Source organism: Euwallacea fornicatus, chromosome 23, assembly GCF_040115645.1.
Source record: "Euwallacea fornicatus isolate EFF26 chromosome 23, ASM4011564v1, whole genome shotgun sequence".
Taxonomy (NCBI): domain Eukaryota; kingdom Metazoa; phylum Arthropoda; class Insecta; order Coleoptera; family Curculionidae; genus Euwallacea; species Euwallacea fornicatus.
Window position 1 is genome coordinate 1,199,960 of NC_089563.1, and position 20,124 is coordinate 1,220,083.

A 20,124-nucleotide genomic window follows, 5' to 3' on the forward strand; every position below is an offset into this window, starting at 1 on the left:
GAATACATCTGTAAAGCTTGTCTCGTTCGTTCGTGGGTGTCGCTGGGTGCATTACTCTACGACGGTTTGACCTTCAACTTGGCTCCCATGGGGAGCTCTTTAGATACCGCCTTGAAAGGTGATTTGTCATGTTGAGACGCAGTCATCTTCGAGGAATGGAAGAAAATCAAATGAAATTTATTTCAGACAAAGACTGAGAGATTAAAACAAAGAACTCTGCGTTTAGTGAAGTTATAGGGATAAAATATCTACCCCAGGCATTAAGGACCACATTAAAAATTATGCCATAACGTTTTTCCCACTCCTGGAAGGGTGACTTCTTTATGCGTCCCGACGGCGGCAAAAAATTCTCTCTCTCATTTTTTCTTATTTGTTACTTCTTACAAGGATTGCTCTATTAGGCCACTTTAATAAGGGTATACGTATATTTGGATTCGTTTCCCAACCCTCGTTCCTCTGTGGACGTCGAACAAAGAACGTGAGAATTTCATCTTTAGATTTGCTTGAACTCAGAATTGGTGTTTATCAGTTTGAGTCCCTAATAGCCATAATGCCTGAAAAGCTTTCAGTAAACTTAGAAAAAAGAAATTAAAGTTCTTTCCCAGAAGTTCATCTCCAAGTTTACCAGTAAATCCAGCTGAATTAAGCTCGAGTCTGACCTCACGTTTAACATATTTCAAGATAACGTCGTCTGGATGTAAAAATGTAGGCGTATTAGGACAATAAACCTGATGTTTATCTTTCGGAGAAATCTTCAGTGATGCTGAAAAATTTTATTTTGAATATTGTACGATGTCACGTCCTGCATAGACAATGTAATAAGTAACATTGTTATATAAAAAAATAAACCTTTAAACGACGGAGAAATGCGGAGCTTTAAAGATTAATACAGTAATGATCGTTCACTATTTTGTCAAGAAATATCAGCAGCTCTGTCTATTAACTCCCAAAAACGATGTGATTAAATACCTACAAATGCCTATATTTTATCATTTTCACACTATTGCGTCATTACCTGAAATACTGCTTAATTCCAGGCACAAACCGCCCAAAATTAGATATTAAGTAGAACCCTTCTGTATGTAAATGTGAACACGTGACCATTTTAACGATTCATTGGGCTTTGTGTGGTAATTCGGTGGTTCATTACTTAATTAATTTGTACCGTTTTTGTTTCAGGTGCGTACATGCTAATTAGCCCAGTCCGACATCCTGGTTGCTTGCTTTAGGAAAGGTAAACAGGGAGTAAACATGAACTTATGAGTAGAGACAAGAAATACTTTATCAGAAGGAAAAAATCCACTAAGAATATTTTTATTGAAGTTGTAGAGTTGTGAATTTAACTGTTATTAGATGAGTTCCCCTAGCAAAATATTTCAGATATTTCTTGATAAAATTAGTTATTAACATCGGCAATATGGCCTTTTCGAACTCACGGCATGGCAACGTCCGGATAAAAGTAGTCCACTCAGTTTATTCTGCACATGCTTTTTCATACCATTTTTGTGAGTCTTCCTAGGCCTTAATTTCTAATTTAATGGCAATCAATTTCCGATGGTTCCTATTTTGTTCGATTCCATTTTCTGCATGAAATGTTCCCGGCTTCGCATTGAGTTTATTGTAAGTGTTTTACCCAATTTTCTGCTTTTCCCAATTGATATCCAAATTTAATTATTGATTTCTCTGCCTCTGCCGCTTTTGATAAAAGTGTTTATTTCCCCAACGTTTCTTTGTCCAACGATATTTTCTATGTGAAGCCAGGTGGCAGAGTCGTCACGGTTTCTATACCCAACAAACGTCTGCCATACTGATTAATTTACAACGTCCTGTTGTGTTGTGATGACGGTTTCGAAGTCGAAATTGATCAAATTTTGCCGATAATGACTAACAGCCTTCAGTTACCAATGAGTATCATTAGAATTTGTCAGACCTCTGCTGTACCCCCAACGTGCGAATCTACGGACGCTAATAAATGTCAAGAATATTTAAACTTATTGGTATAAAGTTTCAATAATGGGTCGTATATTCCAATTTCTCACCATTATGTGAAACCAGCGGCATGGTCCCTTAGAGACCTTCCAATGTCTAACGCGCATATATTGAGTGTATGGCTTTATACAAAGAACAGGTTTGATTTGCAGTGGCGTAGATGACGACGCCTCCTTCAGTTTTCGAGATAATAGGTTCATAGTTTTGAAATTGCCCCGATTAAACGTGACGTGAACTAACCTGGCCTTCAAATTAGGCATTGGTAAGTATCAAACGATTTAAATCACTTTGATACTTTATAAACAATGAAAATTTCTGGAAATGTTTAATTTTCTTATTGGTCTGCAATGGTTTCTCAGTGTAACTCCACTGGGCTGTAACATAACTTTCGTCGAAATACCGTGCTATCATTGATACCGGGGATACGGTTCAGGTACAAAAGTAAACGTTCCTCTCATCTTGCGTCCTCTCTTTGTTGTCTGGGCATAAAACATTTACATTTTTTTGCCCACCAGGTATAATAAAGCCTATCAACCAGCACCTCATCAGCGAGTGCATCAGCACGGAAACTCGAAAGGGTACTACTTTCCGTTCTATTAGGCGCACTTAACTTGTCCTTCAAGACCCAAGAAATAAAAAGGCAGTGGAAAACTTCCCACAGAAGACGATAAATTGATCAGAAAACCATATTACTCGTTATACATCATGACGAAGGCCGGGCGGTAATTTCAATTAAAGTGTCACGGACCGAATTACATGGAATTAATTATCTTCGTCTGCTTTGCTCATGTTACAATTTGTGACAATTAATTGTTTCATATTTTTACTGTTTAGATTGTTTAACCTTACCGCGACCGAATGAAATTAATGGTCAAGTGTTCGCTTCTGGATTTTTATTACGTGACTCATTAAATCAACGATTTTAATATTGTGTCATCGTGCTAATGAAAATGCTGGGTTGCATGTTACAAGTTCATCGAATAACAATCATGAAATGGAAGGTTATTTTCCAAGATTTTTGTAGTGTAGCTCCTAACGAGAACTAAATAACGCCAACAAGAATTTGATAACAACATCAACGAATGTTGCCCAACGCCAACACTCAAATTGTTTGAAAATTAGACAAAAATTGAATTAAAAAGTCCACATCGGCAATGCCCCCTTTTCAGGCTGTTGGAACGTTCAAGGGAGTAGGAAGACGACCAGTCGTGTATGCCCGTATGCTGTCAAAAAAGTACGGTAAAAAATTCCTCATCTAATGCTACTGTAAACGTTTAATTCATCTGCTATTAATACAAAAATCAAAAAACTCTATTATTTCGAATACAATCATTCCCGAAATTTATCGAATGAAAACCTTATTTGCCCTTAAACAGTACGTTCGTCTGGAATATTGAAGGAAACCAAACAATACTCGAGGGAGTCTCGAACGTAGCGGGAAGTTAGAGGCCTCACAAATTTGAGCTCGTTGGCAATATATCAATTTTCCTTTATCTTTCGTTCCGTCGTAAATATCGAATATCTCATTTCCAAATAACTGAGATGGCGGTGCGAAACATAATATTTTAGGTGAAATTCTAAGGGTTCCATTCTATATGGTTTCAGGAAGGTCTATTCCAAGACAATGAGAATGCGGTAAAGTCAACATCACTTTTGCTGCTTAATGATAGGTACTCCCTACACCGTTCTTTACAATGTTGGTCATAGTGGGTTTCGATACATACACATTCATCACACTCAAAAATTACTTGAACCGAACTGTTTTCAAGTAGCCTACTTAAGAATTATGTCTTGTTTCTCAAAATAAAGTAGACACGCAAGTAAAAGTAAAATAAACACGTTTTGTAAGTGATCTAGTTAACATAAATATCGAGCTTTACGATCGATTTTCGGTTTTCGCCAGACTAAATCAACCAGGATCCATTATTATAATTGTGATCCCATTATTGTTTATATTCATATTTCTATCAGCGGATGGTGGTCTTCTAGGACCATTATAGATCAAGATATTTTTCTAAGGGCTCGACGGACCTATTACAATTAAAACAGCTGATAGATACGAAATTATTCCTTACAGCCAAGGCACGAATTTTTACAAAATATTTTAAGTGCAGAAACGACCAATTAGAATAATCAATGGAATGTTTATAAGAGGTAGATGTATGGGCATATATGCACATATACGTACATATGTACATATACATTCAGGAATGTTCATTGTTTTCGTTTAGAAATAAAGCCTTATTTACTGAATTCGCTCTAGTTTCTAATTACAGAAACAGCACAGTACATTACACCCTTCCATTATCTAGATTATCAATATATGAACATGATCCCTTCTATAGACGCAGTAAACTGTAATTATACATAATAGGTTGCCAGTAAGCCGAAAAGGAATGTCCAATATCGGTCATATTAAGTCAACTTTATATGTATAATCTTTTGGTTGATATTAAATCGTACAGTTTAAGGGAATAATTTTTTTATTTCAGCTAGTAGCTATTTTTCGTTATATGTTATTGTAACATGATTTAAAAAAAAGGTCATGGTCATTTTCTATCAATGAATTGCAACCTTTTGAAACTCGGCAAAGGTATTTTTATAAGGGCTCATTCGGTCTATTACCATTAAGACAGACATGTTTCCTCCAAGATTCTACCTGCCTTTTGTACAATAATTTCAACCTTGTCCTGTTTACTACAAGAATTTCTCCTGACTGGTGCAAGCGGTAAGGAACAGGTAGAATTTTATTTAATACTTTTTCTGTTTGAGTTTGGTGGTAAACGCATGGACATTTGTTTGGGAATTAATATACAAGGTGTCTGTGAAGGTAGTGTTATAAATTCAACCACGTGTTCTACTTCCCTGAATATGACGAAAACTTCATATGAAAATGTATTAAAAGGCGATCTGTTTTTTCTATATACAGAGCATAAAAAGTCGGTTCCTGAAAATGCTTTCTTTATTAATATCTTCGAAATATTTTAGAGTAAATTAATAAACTTTTACACTCTGTTTTAACTTTTTGTGCTCTCTTTGAATCCCCATAAAGAAATTGCCACATCAGTCCAAGGGCGAGTAATGCAAGGGAGTAGTTCTTAAAGAAGTATCTAAACTTTTTTGCACTTAATTTTATTAGCGATTTTTTGGGACAAATATTATATTTTCAGAGTTTTACGTAAAAAATGTGCTTTTATTTAAAGTCGAAATCTCTAACAGTTTTAGACAAAATTGAGATTTATCATATCGGTGGACTATACTTTGTTAAATAGGCATCTGATTTAACACTCATGTGGCCTTGAAAGGAAACAAAAAAATATGTTTAACATTTCCGTACATGACAGCACTTATTAATTAATGAAATCGGTGGTTTTTCGTCGTCATCAAAAGAGTTTGTAATTACTATTATTGTTAAAGAAAATAAATTATTTTTCTAATGGTGTATGTGCAGATATGTTATTGACTTTAAAAGAGTACTATCGAGATAGTCGGTATCTTATTGACAACTGTGGGAGATTTCGACTTTCAACAAAAGTTCCTTTTTTATATAAAACTCTTCAAATTGAATACTTTTCTCATAAAATTGCCAATAAAGTTAAGTGCAAAAAAATCACATACTTTTTCAGCACTACTCCCCTGCATTATTGGCCCTTGGAATGTTTCTTTCAATTGCTTTATAAGGGTTCAGAAACAGCACAAAAAGTTATATCAAAGTGCACAATTTTAATCATTTATCTCCAAACTTCTCGAAAACATTAATAAAAGAAAAACATCGCAAGAAACCAACGTTTCACACCCTGTACATTGAAAGCGAAGCGCCTTGCGATATACATTTGTTTATACGAAATTCTCGCCATATTTTGGAACGTCGAATACGTTGTTGAATTTATTGCACCGTTTTTAGAGGCATTTTGTATAATAGAAGAAGATTCCTCAAACTTAATAATAAACGGCAAAATTTGGTAGTTCTTTTTAAAAATGTTTTAACAAAACGAATTTTTTTTTACTGCAATTTTCTACGGGGAAAAAGTTAAATATGTCTTTCCCTTTTCTTTGTTTATAGCTTCTGGTTCCTGCACAAAGACAGTGTTATAAACTCAAGGCGATTTATTTTACATCTGCCCATGACGCGTCTTCGTTACATAAAACGAAACATCAAATAAAGCTCGCACTTATAACCGTTATATAAGAAAGTAAAAGCAACAGCGATTGTGCATCATCGGTGCTTACCATGAAGATGTTTTGATGACTGGTTTAAAATATCCGAAATTGTCTGGAAATTTGCGAGGGAAATTGTCCAAAATTCCGAAGGGGTTTATTTAAACACATAATAGATGTCAGTTAGTTTCCTGATTATGTTTTTGGGAAGCTCGTCATAATTACTCTTTATGTTGTTTCTCGCACATTGTATCGGAGGTATATGGTTGAATTCAGACAATAGCTGACGTTCCACGATTTAAGGCTTGAATAGGCCTCGTTGGCTTGCTCAATTCTGGAAGGGCTTAATAATACCCCGGGCTGATTCATACTCCTCCATTGTTACCGGTTTATTCGGCCTTTTTTTTTTTATTGTTCTCTGTGCTTTTTGGTTTTTGTTCTTGGATTTATTCTTGGCTATTAATAAGCCTCTAGTATACTACTGGGATTAATCACAGATTTCCTGAAAGAAATTCTTCACGGCTTTGATTCTAATTTAATTCATCCAGAGATTTAAACTATCCAGGAAGTTTGGCCGTAATAACAAGCTGTATATTGCGCTTAAATGTTATAGTCAAAGTTACCTCGTGCGGAATGTCACCTTTGTCGACTGTTGTCACAAATTATTCCACACAGTGCCAGGTTAATTTAAACGCAAAATGGATAAAGCAGTTTCCAGATTATCGTTTGCACAGAGATCGTCATAATTACCTCTTTGTATGCCTTTCGCTCAATGTATACGTCCGAATGAATTCGAGCAAATTCAGAGGATTAAGACTAATATTAGCAATGTTAAAAAGATCTAAGTTTATCGGTTGAACTATCTCAATTTCAAATTATTGGTAATTGCCTAGTTGTTTATATTATATTTGGTTAAGCGCCCCTTCTTGAAAAAATTTATCAACACAACTTGAGGCAAAAAACTTTCCGGTACCTGCAAGTTTCTAGTACTTATTAGCTTTAATCCACGAGAATATTTCTTTCTGATCGTCTCTGATTCGAGAGCCTCAAAGAAGGCTGTAATATGAACCTTTTTGATCTAATCCAGAACGTTACTGATTTCTCAATTTTATATTTATGATATACTTTAAGGGGTCTCTGCTTCCTCTCTTTGCCGATTGCCTGAACCATAAGCAAATAAACACATCAAGATATATCTTGTTTTCAGAAGGCAACGTCTGGTAACTGTGGAAGATAAAACGGGCCTTTTTTTGAGGAAATGCACTACTGTTTACGTTATTTTTCTCAATGTGTTTACGTTATCCCCTGGCTTTTAAATTTCAGTTTACCTAAATACTGGTTAATTCATTTTACTAATGTAGCCTTGCTTATCTTTGAGGCGTTGAGACATCGCAAAAGCTCATTTTTATTGTCTAAGAAATGACTAATTAACAATTTTAAACAATGGTCTCACACCCTGTTTGCTACCAATTTTAGCTATTCTACACAGGAAGTCTTTAAATTCTCGAACTAAATATTATCTTGACATCGTTCACATCAGCTTGACAACGTCGACCACCAAAAGAGTTCTTAGAAGCAATTTTTAGGCCTATATAACCAACCAAGAAGGAGTTCATTTGACCTGTTCGAATCTTTTCTTGTAGCCTATAGACATATTTACATTCATTAATCTCCATCACCAAAAGCAAAATTTGGGTGGATGGAAAAATTTCTCGGTATTGTGCAACAGTTCCAAGATTTCTGTATTGTCATCAAATAAGTTCTCTTCTCGCTCTTATTGTATAGAAGAGTTTTAACGGATCATAAATAATTCCCTTTTGATTTGGCGATTTCCTTAACGAAGCAATTATTCAGTCACGTTTTCTGTTCTCGGAGTTGACGTTAAACCAATTCATGGTATCTTGTACCCGAAACAAAGTTGCCGCAAGCCTTAACAAACCTAAACTGGAATTCCTCTTCTGTTTGCTACCTATCCGCCTTTAAAACGACCTTCCAACGGTGCTGTGACTTCCAGTTTTTAGACGCCGAATAGGCAAGTGTATCACGATTATTCTTTTCAGCTTGAAGAATCATTTTGATCTTAATTAGTTCTTAGCTACAAGTCGAATAACATTGCACATTTTCTCTCCCCCAAATCCCGTCATCAATTTAATTAGGTACAAAACAGTTAACAACTGCATCACTAAAAGTTAAAACTCACCCATTCAAGGGCTGTTTCCTCCCCTTTCAGTGATATTTCGCGGGAAACCCTTTGTACGAAAAATAGAATGAATGTTCGTTACGTCAAGTGGTGTTTTAATGTGTCATTTGGCGCCAAAGCAAGTGGCAGTAGCCCCGCCAGACTGCTTTTAAATTATTCCAATGCCCTTACGAGAACGATATTTGTAGTTCTTGCACATAGAGCTCGGTCTTTGTTGAAGTGCTTTTGGAACGATATAGAGGGGCTTTGTTCATTGCGGACGTTAAATTTTGATTAATTAAGCTACTGAATATTATTGAAATTTTAATACATTCAAATAAAATCGAGTCAAGTATCGATTATAAAAGGAATTAGGTTCGCATTACGGAGTTAGATCGATGAGAATTGCAAAGATTGTGCCTCTGAGGAAGCTGTTTGGTTCTAATTCGGATTACGAGTTATCTTTGTGACTGTTTGATAAATCGATGTAGCTGCGAAAAGCAATCAAAAATGATGAAAAAACCCAAAACAGGGTCGACTAATTCTGCATGGAGACGTAATTAGTTGCGCGTTCCGGCAGATCGTGCCACGTGCTCTCGTGCTACAATAACGCACATACCATTCACCATTACATCACAACCTTTTTTTGGGACTTTTTCTGATTAGTTTACTGGCTAGTTCTGAGGCAAAGTTTGATTCACTGACACTCAAAAAAAATTCCACATGACTACACACATTTATGAATAAGCGTGTTTGGTCTTTGCCGATCTTGCGAAAATTTGCTTCATTATGTTTACCATTAAAGTTGGCGCTCAACCTTGCAGTTACTTGCATATTAATAGAGTTGCTTTGATTTATAAGAGGTGTTTGAGATTTCGATCAGCCTTGTCTGGCGATTTAAAAATACCCCGACAAACATCCGAGAATCGACGACCTCCGAAAATGTTATCAACATTTCAAAATGCGATTCAACTCGCGATGCCGTCATCAATCGTCTCGTTCCCTGCCACGACCTTTCTTTGTTCTGATGCCACTCCGTTCTTTGTGGCTTAGGTCAGGTTTTGCAGTTAGAATGCAGCGGCGTAACAGCTCCGCTTATGGCTGTAATAATTAACATCTTTATCGCTCCGCAATAACTTAATATTATGATCATCGACTAATCCCCGTGAAACCGATTCGATAGTTCTGGTAACCGTAACTTGACCATTATTTCCTCAATCATTAGCTCGGTAACCTTGACACTCCACCAAATTACATAAATCCATAATTCTACGAAACGGCTAAAGCAAGGCTGTAGAAAGGTTTCGGGTATTTGTTAAGAACCTTAAGACGATAAGTAAAATTGTTTGAAACTCATGAATTACCACCTTGAGAGCTCATCCGTTCACTTCTGGTATAATTTTACATCATAGCTCAATATAGCTTGTTAGTAACAATTGTGGTAAGATAATAGTAAAACAACAACAAAAAAGGTAGTTGAATGCAGAGGTTCTTCTCTAATCAATTTTCGTAAATTTCAACATGATGCCTTGCATTTGTTTCAAAAGGGATATTTCGGCACTAAACTCAGACAAGTTATTATCTGTTAACTAGAAAGTTAATCAGTCCAATTTCCTTGATCGGTAGTCTAAACCGCGATGTCGAACTTAACTAAGCCTTCCAACTATCCTCTGAGGAGAATTTGCCGATGTAGTTCGTTCATTTATGTCTAGTTGCTTTGTATCCGAAATTATAAGCAAAATCCACTATTCTGTAGGCTGCAGCAGAGTTTCAACAAGCAGTGAAAATTTTTCCAAATAAACATCTGACGCGGTTGAAGAGATAAAAATAGGTAGGCAATTTGAGAGGACTATTCTTATTTTATAAAAAGTTGTACTTAGGTAAGCAGGTAGGTACTTATGTACCTAATCTAATAAATGTGTACAGGATTTTCTTTGTAGTAGACGATGAATTGTTAATTAAATATACCGTAACCCGAATTAGAAAGGGAACTGATCTTGAAGTCGGTTCCTGCCATAAAAAGCTCTTTTAAATATACAAAGATTGAAAGGAAATCAAGAAAACTTCTAGATTATAATTTTAATCACAATTAAGTATTTAAAAATTAGCACTCCCAATGAAGTCTTTAATGTGGCAGGCATAGAAGTTTTAATAGAATAGTAGTGTAAAAGGATCTTTTCCAATATAGACAAATTAGCTGCGCAAATATTCGAAGGTAATTTTGGAGTTCCGATACATTTAAAACATTTGAAAATAAGAAAATAGTGAATCTAACACTGGGAAAACAGAGCTGATGGTGAAAACTGGTGAAAAATACTGCCAGAATTTCGGAAAGCTGATTAAAAAAGTCAGGTAAGTCGAAGTAAGCGAGGAACGAAGGACAAGCTACCACCACATTATGAACTTTTACATAGGTCATTATTATATAAATAATGCTGAACAATACAGTTACCCAACAAATAATAATACTACTAATCGTCAAAACAATCTTACCAAACCCTATTAGTGTAGAGAGGCCTCCTATGTTAGTTCACGCCCAAGAGCATAGTAATCATTGGTAACAGTAATTAGTAATTTGATTTACTGAATTTTTGTGCTTCGTATATTTAAAGAGAATTGTTTCTCTATTATTGTCATTTATAATTTATTTTGCAACTTTAACTGTAGTAATGACAAATTTTGACGGAGGGATATGGTGGGGGTAAACTTCAATCCTGTAGTTGACACTTTTCACAGTGCCAAATACGTTCGAGTTCTCACTCGATCCGCAATTCAAAATTGGTCAAAAATCTAAGACGTTTAAAGTACAACATCACAGATTATTTATGGAGCGATCGTAGATCGATTTAAGACCAGTGAGCCGAAAACGCTATAAAGTATCTGATTTTGTATGTATATACAGCAAGAACATACATGTGTTTCCAGCTTAATCCAAACCCTTCCAAACTAACGACTATAAACGTTTCGTCAAGCACTGTAACGACTTCTACCAGCAGTTTGTCGTCTGCTGGTGAAATATAACGAATTTTAAGCCACATCCGGTACGTACAATGTTTATCTACAATACATTGCCTGCTTTACTAACGAACAAGAAAAGAATTTTAATATGTCAGCTACTGTTTTCATTTTAAGACAAACAGTAACGTTAAGAACTGTTTTCAGAGTCTGTTAGCCATAAGGAATAGCTATAGGAACTCTTGTAATCCCTACGACACACAGGAATCTACTAGGATGCTTGCTAAAAACGCGGATTTTTAGGATTTTCCACAAAATCCTAAAAAATGGAAAAAACAAGTTAAATGATCATTTCGTCGTCATTCCAGTAAAATATTAAACTATCTATCTATATTCAACAATTTGGGTCCAGACTAGGCCCTATAAACCTACTGAGCTCTCACTACGTTGAAATAAGTACAGGGTGGTCCAAAATTGAGGCTCGCCATTTATGCAGTTTCGATTAAATTGTGGCCAAATTGCGCAATTTAACCGATTTTACACAGGTGCCTGCATGTCAACATAACGAACCTTTAAGTTTAAAATAAATCTCAGGAAAAACTAAATATATTTTTTCCAAATTCCGTCGACTTTTACGTAACGAAGTGAAACTGCAGAATTTTTTAAAGCTGTCTCGAATTAAAGAACTTTAGACTTCTTGTACCCGAATTGAATCTACGGGGTTTGGCTTTCTCTCCGGAATTCCGAATAGTTTTAGTCTTTAGACCACTTAGTAAAAAATCGAACTTGAAAATTTGTTATTAACTACAAAAATTAGCAAGAGAATTGATAATGGCTCGAAACTCAGAGGCGCTCGAGGGATTATTTTTTTAATTATTAACTTAAAAGGAATTATGTTATCTTCCGATATTAGAGATAAATACTAGTTCGATGCCAGAAACATTTAATTTTCAAAGTCTCCTATGGTATCTTTTCTCTTGAGCATTTAGATCGAGAAGGTTTCAAATACGACCCAATTTAAGAGCACACTGAAAAATACGAAAGTTGTAAAAATATGTAAAACTCTTCTAATAGTTAACGCACTGTTGTGGCGATTGGCAACTCACAGATTTAGATCTGTGCCCTGCCTTCGAAATAGATCATCAAACGTTAATTTTCAGGTTCAAGTGATTTTTCCAAGTTAAAATTTAGATAGAATACCTAGAACGTAATAAGCCATAAAGCATCCTTTGCTTACATTCTTGACAAAGTTGGTATGTCCTGAGCCAACTGCCCCAACTCAAAGCCCAGGACAAGTTTAGCACATGGCTGTACTAAATTTGAATACAACACAATAGAGGACACATCGTAAGTTATTTCATCTTTATAACAAAGAACGCTCTGGTGTAGCAAGTGCAAAAAGAATGCAATATGGAACAAATCTAACGGTTAATTTACATCAAAGGTATGACATAAATGACGTCAACAATTGGCAAGATCTTTGTTTTATGCGTCGAGCAAACTTTAATTCGAGCCCCTTGTGTGTGCGTATCCGTGTTATTTGAAAAAAAGGGGCTCAGCCAGCCCTTATGACTGCAGACAGAGAGCGGTGGGGGCCCTTCGGAATAAATTCAGTATGAACAGGAGGGTCCCTAAAACTAGCTCTGTCTTATTTTACTTAACATCTGCCGGCTGTAGAACGAAAAAGGCGGGAGGTAAAAATCGTTGGGAGGCGCGCCGGTCGAACGAAAGAATGTTGAACGTAGTCGGTGCGCTCAGTTTGCGAGACGAGATAAAGAAGACTTGGGCTCGAGTTCCCCCTAAAAATAAACCGCGTGTGTATGTGTTTTGGTGTTAAGTTTGAATGTTTTCCTCAGTTTTACGGCAACGGGTTTTTCATTTGCTTTAATCTTTTGCTGTTATTCGAACGTAAGTAGACTCAAATTAACGGCCATCGTACAGTATAACCTTAGTCGTCTGCCACTACCGGTCTTATCACGTCTCAATCAATTGATACTGAGCGGAACGAGTGCGGAAAAAATGTAAATATTTCTCCACGATTCCCCTTATATTGCATGTGGTAGTAGTAGAATAATAGTAGCTTGTTACAACGGAAGGTGGTCAGTACAAAAACCATAAGAAGGCTTTCAAATATCAGAAGTATATTTGGTATCAATTCGTCTGTTGGATGTTTGATGGCAAATAATAAATTGTTTAACCAATGCCTTGCGTTTACAGCTTACCGCCTACTGCGTTAGAATCTAATGTATCTAACACTTGGTTGTTAGGAGCCACCGGAAATATCAAGAGTTTATTGTCTTCGGTCCTTGATAAATCATTTTTAAAAGTTAACACCTGTGGTTTTGTGATAATGCAGTATTAACGACAAAACCTTTCTCTGTATTCTTGTCGGGGAAACTGGCATTGAAAACGGTTCTTTGTTGTCAATACCAAATCCCCCCCCATTCAGCCTGGTTCATGGTCGAGGTCGGGCTCTTAAACCTTCCTTGTCTCACGTTGAGCGACTGGTTAAGATAATTAATTATATTACGTAGGTAGGTACTGCACTTTATGTAGATTCTAGTTCTTTGTGTCATGATTTTGATATTTTTGCAAGTTTTACTCACCAACATACCCAAGAAGTTCACCTATGTGTTGACGGCCGAGGCGATTTATCGAATAACGTTTGCTGATCCTAACCTAAAATTTTAATAGATTTTAGCATTAAATTGTACACTCTTAAATCTTAATTTTAAAGGCTTTTGCTCAGCGTTTAATTATCGCTTAATATTTATTTTCCAATTTAACACAAGGTTTTAAAATCCAGGTCTCGGTCCTGGTTTACACACCTTCAAGTTACCACTTAGATAAATCATTTTTCTTCTGAGACTTCATCTTGGTTTTAACTCACATTACGTACTTACTCGATTAAATAAAACTTAAAAATTTATCAAAACCGAAGGCTCTTTAATGGCATCGAGATTAAAATTCATGATCCCATATTTTATATTTGATTATCAGGAATGTTCTTTATAAATATCATTGACACTTTTTATGAGTATTCTACGGTATTTATGAGATAAAAACTCGTGTTGCTAAAACTAGTCCTTAAAGGTAGTAGATCAGCGTACTAGCATATATATTATCCAAATGTTATTTGAATAAAGCTGGTTTGCACCAATGGGTCACCATTTGACGTGTAGCATCTCCGACTTTTAAATTTTCAAAATGCCTCTGAATCTTCCTGTAGATATATCACGATATCTTGGTATTTTTGGTTCATGCCAACTGAGTATATAGCATTCCGAGGTTTTTACTTTAATATTGTCTCGATTCGTGGAGCTTATAGAAAAATGTGCCTCTGAGTCAAAAGATAATGGCAATGCCAATGAATGGAACAAAAAATTTGAATGACCTATTAGCCATTGACATTGAAAATAGCTGATTTTTGGCATTGAAAACGGTTGGGCACGGTTCAAGCGTCCGATTTTCTGGAGAATGAAGGAGGCAAAACAAACGAACACTTTATTTTCGTTTATTTACATTCCGAAAATACGATTTGAAATGATCAAAATAACTCGTGCCAACGCTTTAGAGCCAACAACCTTTAGTTTTAGATCCGCTATCATACATGTTTATACTGTAAAGTAAGTGTGTATGCATGATAATGATTTGAGCGATTAAAAAAAACCACCATGCATCTATGTTCTATATTCACTTCCAATCAAACACAACATCATTGTAATCACAGTATTACTCAGGTCAATGGATTTTAATGAGAAGTGGGAAGATGTCATGTGTTTTTTATGGGCGAAAAGTACAACCATACTCTTATTTTTTTCCATCATTTTTCTCCATCATAGGAAGCATATACTCCGTACATAGCAGTGCTGGTGCTAGATCGATCGGTACTACCAGCATGACGTTTCCTTTTCCTTTCCACGGTTGACCTTGATATTGGTTAGTTACCTCGCCGGTTACGGCGTGGCTTGAAGTGATTACATTTCAATTTTAATGACGTAATTTTTATTCTTCAAGTTCAAGGACACCGTCGCTCCATTGCCTGCTCTTAAGCCGTAATTACACTCTAATACGGTATTAAGACCACTTTTTTCACGCCAGTTACTACGAATTATTGTGGGATGCTCGCTTTCTTGTTCATTTTTGGTCTCGTGTAAAGAATAATATTGTCCGAAAATATTAATGAAATTTTTGACGCCTCTGTGATATAGAAGACTGAAAAGTTGCCTGGAGAATTCATTTTAAAGTTTAATACCCCCAGTAGAGGGATTACTCTTTTTAAAATGTAAGTTATTAATCGCCGGATTCAATCACTAAAACTCATTAATAACACGCAAAAAAGTTTCTAAACAGGCCAGAGAATCTTCGTTATGGATTAGTTACTAACTCGTTCCGGTAGACGTCGCTGGTGCGTTGCTATAAGAGTCTGCTGCAATAGTAATAAAATTCGTCATTGCGCCAAGAAAATGTTGATGTTTTCCTGCGATTTCGCCCTGTTTATTCTTATTTGGAATATAGGGTTGATTTGATACAGTTTGAGCTTTTCTCTGTTATCGATGCGAGAAAAACAATATTGCGCAACAATATTTATGTGACATTCACGTTAGAGTAACATGGAAAACCGAACCTCTTCTTGAGGAATTCATTGCCGCAATTTAAGCTTGAACATGGCGAGAGTAGATCCGCTTAAGCCCCCCGGTACTCCTTTTAAAGTAAGAGTTTGTTTGCTGGCTCTGTTTTAACGGAAAAGCCACTTAAAGCGTATTGAGGCCCTTGTTGTTGGTGCGCCGCTTTCCAGTGTTTTCTCAGTCTTATTCGAACTTTCCATTTTGTAATTAAAAACTGAATGGGGGGTAAAAGCAGGATGAGTTTGTCGGGTAAAATAGGGCTTAAATCCTTGGTGGGGAAATTAGTAACACCACTTATTATAATGGGGTATTTTCAGGGGCTAAGAAAATATTGATGAATCAAAATGGTGGCTGGAAACAATGTGCTTCACATTGAGAGTAACATTCATATATTATATTACTAACACGTTTTAAGTGAAGAAATTCTGTTCAGCAAAAAAGTATAAATTTTTCAAGTGTCCAGGAAAACCCAAGAAATTGATTGTTAACCGTTAAACAAATATTAATTTCACGAATGTTTCTATATTTAATAACAACAGTTGTTGAGGGATTTGTCCTCAAGCGTGAGTGCAATAAAATGTGCTTCACCAAAAGTCAAAAGAAACTTTGAAAAATTAATAAAATTTGAGTGGGCGACGACAGATTTCCATAATTCCTGGGTGCCGGCCACCTTGTTGCAGCGCGACATGGTGGGGTTGCACCCTTAGCGGTTGTCATGGCGACGGCGTGGTCCCCACAGCACTGGCGGGACATTGATCGAGCGCCGCGACGCGTCTGGTTCACCCCTCCGACGTCCAGTGGTTCACATGCCCATAAAAACTGGCAGAAAATTTTTCTCCAACAAATATTCATTACTAGACTGTAATATCAGTACCAAATGATAACAGAACCTTAATAAACTGTTTGAGGTAATCAACTAATTAACAGTTGCTTTATTCTGAATCAAACTGCGCTTCAATTTCCTTTCAAATTTAGTATTAAGGCAGTTGGCCTGTCAATTCACAAATTTACCTCACTTTATCCAGCTGAATACTCGAACGCCGTACATTTGCCCCGCCGTGTATGTTGGAAAGGCTCAGCCGATAAGTGGGGGAAAGGTACACGGGAGACGTTCCTGGATGATTCGTTATTGGAGGCATTTGTTGCATGCCGGCTTCAAAATCTAGGGTTTTATTAGATTGTTGAATCTCCCTTTTTTCGCTGGAAAAGCGCTGCTCCCTCGATCCGATCTGTCTTAGTTGTCAGTAATCCGGCAGGATCTCTGTTTGGCATTCGCAGCTGGTTTTATCAAATTGAAAGCGCCGCCGACGGGAGGCGGCTGCGAAGGTCGTTGAACTTGTTGAATGAAAACAATGCATTAGGGCGGTAAACAGGGCAAAGGCTGTCTAGGTGATGTATCGATGGGCAAATGGGAATTATGGTTAAATTAAAGTTATCGTGATTATAGACCAAAACCAGGAAATTTTACCAGAGAGGCTGACGCAGAGCCAAATCCAGATATAGACTCAAACTTTTCAATAAAAAAAAGTTGTAAAAATTTCGCATCTTTTTATTTTGCATTCTAAAACCATCTTTGTTAAGAATTAATGCATAGTAGAGTCGTTACAGTAACGTGGGTACAGCTGTTGACTAAGCAATCGCTAAATTTGTCCCTGTAGATAATAAAACAGAGAACCCCCCGAAACGTTCATTATTCTATGTGTGAATTAAATAACTCAGTAAGCGTTTGCTCTTTAGATTGTAAGTATGTGATATAATAATGCAATAATGTAATGTATTAAATGCAATATCTATGACGAATACCAAACCAATTTTAGCACAATAATAAAAAAGCCACACGTCAAACATGTGTCATTTGTGTTTGCAACCGTCGTAGGTATTTGAAATGTAAAGTGACTATAGAACGTTTGCCGTTTCTAGTTACCAAAATTATGAGGCAAAAAGTGAGTAAGTTATACAGAATGTTTGTTTATACTTAAAGAGCAAACCTTTTATCAGGGTTTTAACCACATAAAGCCTCCTAAGCATTAGTTTCATATGTCTGTCTCTCAATAATCATTATTCGTATCGTAAACTTCCTGCATTCACCGCAGCAGTTCGAACAAAGGCCCCTGAAACTCTGAATAAAAAATGCAGACAATTGCAGGTATCTCGTCCGTCTAAAACCCGAAATAAAAGTAATAGAAAAGGTAGAGAAGGCACATCCTCGAGCAGTCATAAATTTTAATGCCGCCCTATCGCGGACGCTTTCGTGGAAGGTAAAAATGCCAAGGAGTATGAAGGTGGTTGGCCGGAACGAGCCCGACAACGTGAACGTGTAAACCCGCCGCAATAGTTCAGTGTCGGCTAGCCGTGGGATTAAGCCTTTTTGTGAATTGTACTAACATTTAGTACAATATAATCCGTATCTAAAAAATTTTCTCTTTGAAAATCCACTTGAATTTAAATACGGCTTTTTTTTGCTAAAATAAAATGTATTAAAATTATAATGGAATATAGTACATTAAACCCTGGCTTTAGTACAATTTTCTTGTCTAGGGGCATCGGCGTCTGTGTATGAACCCACGGAGAAGACAGACCGCAGTCTAGGTCCTTTTTTCTTGGGGCCACGGAGTGTAGAGGCAATGCCCCCCAGTTCAATAGCGATTCAATTTTGAGCTTTTATTGTTCTATTGGGTTTTCCTTCTTCGGCGATCGCTTTCAGGGAAATTACTCTTATGGTGGTTTTTTATTTGGGTTTAGGGAATTTTATAGATCAATAGCTTGCTTCATGATTGTGGTAAGTTACGAGCGTTCGCAAAATAATGAAGAAATTATACTGGAAATTATTACGTTAAGACAGAAATAGCAATATGCAGACAAAGTGGCCTTGTAGATGCTTTTTCCAGAAAGCCATATTTAGAGCATTTAAGTGGAATTCTAAGAATAAACTGAGGTCAGGATATTTTCACAGGCGGAGAGGGCCAAAAATAGTTGTTTTTACACCGAAGTAGGTCTGCAGCCCTCTTCTTTGATGCGCGCTGCGAGTCCCCAGCTTATTTGCATAATCGCGTGTAGGTATTATTTGCTCCGAAAAAATATAGAGCAGCTGTTGAAGTTGAAACCCCACATTCACTATAGTAACATTAACTCTATCTGAAAAAATAAGGGGGTTTGGGCGGGTTAAGCGTCACTAAACGTGAACCTATTTAGGTGTGCTGTAATATAGATGGTTTCCCTTTGGAAACCGAATTAAAAACAGACGGTGAAAACGTTGGTTAAACGGAAACAATCTGGTTTTACGGCTGCATTCCTGTTCGAGCCAACGACACCTGCCCTCTATGCCGCCGTTCTGGGGCTTTTTATTGAATACTGCAGCCGCGAGCGAACAATCCGATTGGAAAGTTTAATAAGCCAGATGTGAAGATTTCGTCCACGTGCCATTTATTACAAAGTATATTTCTCGACGGTTCCAGCGCCCTCTGAACTTTCCCCCGCCCAGACGGGGTCGTTGAAACAACTCACGGAAAATTCCCCGCTATAGTGGATTTTCCCATGGTTTAGCCCCTCAGTCAAACATTTCAAGAAAGGGTCCGTCGGCCACCCCTGCTGCCGCCACCCCCGCAACGCGTCGCCGTCTCTGAGTCATCGTTGAATTATTTCCTGCGGGAGGATCGCCGAAGTGTGTTCAGTAACTCTCGGGTTGTTGAACGAGTTGTGCCTATTGCGACCCTCCCTGCCAGACGCCGTTCCGTTGTTTTGTTCGGCGAGGGTTGCGACGATTTCGAACGTTTGGGCCGCATCAGTTCGTCGCAGGACAATAAAACGCGTAGTGCTATAAATAAGCGTTAAAACTCGTAAATGTTCATAACGCTGATGCTAGTTTCTGATATTGTGGAAATATAAACTTAGAAAATTGTTTAGATGTGTCATAGAAGCTGGTAAGTTTTCAAAATCAATTTTGAATGAAAGTGAATCTCGGATAAGTGAGCTTTGGGGTGACATTTTGAAATTTTAATGCGTAGCTGTTTTGTTTCAAAGGAGAGGGGAGGGCGGCAATTCAGAAATTAGCTACAACGTTTATTTGTTCCGCCCAGTTGCTCAGACGTTTGAATGAGCGGATGAAACCCAGGTGGACCTTCATTAAATATTTTTCGTGCGTGTCTTCTTTCGTTCCATAATTTTTCAGAATCAAATTGGCACCCTAATCTATACAGAGACAGATTCGTTGTTAAT

General features: G+C 36.9%; 1 protein-coding gene and 1 long non-coding RNA gene across 7 annotated transcripts in view; both read left to right on the forward strand.

Moving 5' to 3' along the window:
- Window positions 1-20,124, forward strand: part of brat (brain tumor) — a 63,861-nt gene that overhangs the window by 37,754 nt on the left and 5,983 nt on the right. The window contains exon 1 of one of the 6 annotated variants that reach the window (XM_066295757.1): window positions 12,975-13,302. The exons of 2 other annotated variants lie outside the window; for them this stretch is intronic. The gene's annotated coding sequence lies outside the window, so the exon portion shown is untranslated. Of the gene's footprint in view, window positions 1-12,974; window positions 13,303-13,794; window positions 13,816-19,575; window positions 19,830-20,124 lie in introns of those variants that run through there. 3 more of the 6 variants (XM_066295755.1, XM_066295760.1, XM_066295759.1) reach the window with 3 other exon arrangements.
- LOC136346502 (uncharacterized) lies at window positions 11,073-12,215 on the forward strand. Its single transcript, XR_010733310.1, has 3 exons — window positions 11,073-11,202; window positions 11,252-11,367; window positions 11,489-12,215. It is a non-coding gene; the product is annotated as an uncharacterized lncRNA (long non-coding RNA).